This window comes from Myotis davidii, unplaced genomic scaffold (assembly GCF_000327345.1).
Source record: "Myotis davidii unplaced genomic scaffold, ASM32734v1 scaffold86, whole genome shotgun sequence".
Taxonomy (NCBI): domain Eukaryota; kingdom Metazoa; phylum Chordata; class Mammalia; order Chiroptera; family Vespertilionidae; genus Myotis; species Myotis davidii.
In genome coordinates, this window is record NW_006298058.1 from 161621 (window position 1) to 164916 (window position 3296).

Below are 3296 nucleotides of genomic sequence, written 5' to 3' on the forward strand. Positions count from 1 at the left end.
TCTGGCTGGTTTGCCTTGAAGGGTGTCCCAGATCAGGGCGGGGGTCCCACTAGGGTGCCTGGCCAGTCTGGGTGGGGGCCTGATGGCTGTTTTCAGGCTGGTCACACCCCCTTCAGGATGGGGTTCCCCACTGGGGTGCCTGGCCAACCTGGGCGAGGGGCTGATGGCTGTTTGAATCTGGTCACACCTCCTTCAGGGTGGGGGTCCCCACTGGGGTGCCTGGCCAGCCTAAGTTAGGGGCTGAGGGCCATTTTCAGGCTGGTCACACCCCCTTCAGAGTGGGGAGTCCTGCTGGGGTGCCTGGCCAGTCTGGGTGAGGGGCTGATGGCTGTTTGCAGGCTGGCCATGGCCCCCAGCCACCCAAGCTCCCAGTGGAGGCTGGCTGGAAGCAGGTATCTGGGATTTATTTATCTTTTATAATTGAAACTTTGTAGCCTTGAGTGGTGCTCGGGGTAGGCCAGGGCAGGCAGGAAGCTTGGCTTCCTCCTTCGCTGGGGCAACCAAGACTCCTGCTTGCTCCAGTTTTGTGGTTGCCAGCTGCCATCTTGGTTGGGTTAATTTGCATATAGTCACTCTGATTGACTGGTGGGCATGGCATGGGGGTGTAGCAGAGGTGCTGTCAATTTGCATGTTTCTCTTTTATTAGATTAGAATATACTAGAGGCTTGGTGCATGAAATTCGTGCATGGGGGGTGGTCCCTCAGCCTGGCCTGCACCCTCTCCAATCTGGAACCCCTTGGGGGACATCCCTTTCATAATCTGGGACCACTGGCTCCTAACCACTCACCTGCCTGGCTGTTCACCCCTAACCACTCTCACTGCTTGCCTATCACCCCTAACCACTCTGCCTGCCTGCCTGATGCCTCTAACTGCTCCCCTGCTGGCCTGATCACCCTAACTACTCTCTTCTGTGGTCTGAAAGCCCTAAATGCTCCCCCCTACAGGCCTGATCCCTCTAATTGCTCTCCCCTGCTGGCCTGATCACCCCTAACCACCTTTGCCTCGGCCCCCCGACCATGGCTTTGTCCAGAAGGATGTCCAGAAGATGTCTGGTCTAATTAGCATATTAGCCTTTTTTAGTATAGATAGATACATATAGATTTGCTATCTACTCTGATGAGTATCTCAACCACCTACATATGGTGTGGATGTCTAGGTAAGGAGTCGGGAGCCTGGAACCCCAGATAAGCAGAGACACATAGACATATTCTAAAGTCAATGGAGAACCATCCCACCTCCTTAGGAAGATAGATTGCATGAATATCTGAGGGCAGGGTCAAGATGATTCTCAAAAGAAATATGTGATCTATTAATGTGCTTGGACTGGTATAATTTTGAGATTTTATTTTTTCCAATTATATTTTACATTCAATATTATTTTTACTAGTTTAAAATGTAGAGCATAGTAGTTAGATAATCATATACTTTACAAAGTGTTCCCCCTGATATTTCTAGTACTCACCTGGCACCATGCATGGTTATTACAATACTATTAAATATGTCCTCTATGCTATAGTTTACATCCCTATGGTATAATTTTTAGATTTTAGAAGTCTGTTTCATAAAGCTTAGGCAATTCAAATTTAGAGAAAATTTACCAGATAATCCTAAAACAAGCCTGATTTTGAGCAGTATAGCATTCTCATTGGTAATCCAATATTTTATTGTCCAGCTGATTAAGTATCTAAAATGAGGATTCCACCGTAAGTTATTTGAGAAAAGGAAAAGAAAGAGACTATATATATATTCCTATCTATATAGATCAGTTTTCGAACATTTTAGGGGACTTAATTATTAAAATCTTTAGCAAGGTTCAGATTACTATATAAATTTATTTAAAAACTAGAATTAGCCCTAGCTGATTTATCTCAGTGGATAGAGCATCAGCTTGCAGACTGAAGGGTCCTGGGTTCAATTCTGGTCAAGGGCACTACCTTGATTGCAAGCTTGATCCCTAGCTCTGGTTGGGACAAGTACAGTAGGCAACTAATATATTTGTTTCTCTCTCACATTGATGTTTCTCTCTTTCTCTCCCTGTCCCTTCTACTATCTCTAAAAATCAATGGAAAAATATCATTGGGTGAGGATTAACAAACAAACAGACAACAAACAACCCTAGAATTAATGATGGCATAGGTAAACATACTCACACAACCACATTGAAATTACTACTAAACTATAGAAAACCATTATTCAAAACCACCTGAAATCTAGCCAAATAGAAACCCTATAATTTAGGATATAAAGAAAAACCTACATCAAGACTAGTAGGAAGGACGAAGACACAGAATGGCTGATCTCATACACACATGTAGCAGGTAAAAATTGGGAGAGATATCTTGGCTGCAGAGAGGTTCCCTCTGAGGAGGGAGGCATCGCAGTCCCACACCAGGCACCCTAACCATGGGTTCCAGTGCTGAGAAGAGAAGGCCTCATAACTTCTAGCTGTAAAAACCAGTAGGGACGGTAGCTGAGTGAGATGGATGGTTGCTGGAGTCCACAGTGTTTCTCTTAATTATAACTTTTTTTTCCTTTATTGAATAAGATATTACAAATGTGTCCTTATCCCCCCAATGTCCCCTCATCCCCCCAATCCTGACCTCACCCTTACCCTGTTGTCCACATCCATCATTTATGCTTATATGCATGCATACAAGTCCTTTAGTTGATCTTATCCCCTCACCCCCACCCTCCTCTGCTTTCCCTCTGAGTTTTGAGCATCTGATCAATGCTTCTCCGTCTCTACATCTGTTTTTGTTCATCAGTTTATGTTGTTCATTATAAGCCACAAATGAGATCATGTGACATTTATCCTTCTCCCACTGGCTTATTTCACTTAGCATAATGCTCTCCAGTTCCATCCATGCTGTTGCAAATGGTAAGAGTTCCCTCTTTTTTATAGTGGCGTAGTATTCCCTTGTGTAGATGTGGATGAGTGACATGCTCACTTTCAAGTGTTATCATAGTGGATGCAAGAGCCACAGCAATCAGCAGTCACAAAAGTCTGTGCAAGTATGAAGGAAGCCATTACTAGAATTGGATTTTAGTTCTTCTAACACTGAAGTTCAATTGAGACTAGAACTTTTCTTTCTTTGAAGCTGGGCTTACCTTATATACCCCTACATACAGTATTATACAGTGTTCCTTTATGACAGTGACATTTATTTTTCTAAAGGGACTGATCACTGATTTGAGTGCAACACATGCAGAAAATATTTAACCACTGAGGCAAAATACAAATACAAATTAAGAAGCACCTATAGCACTGGTCACATTTGCCAACTGTATTCCCCTGC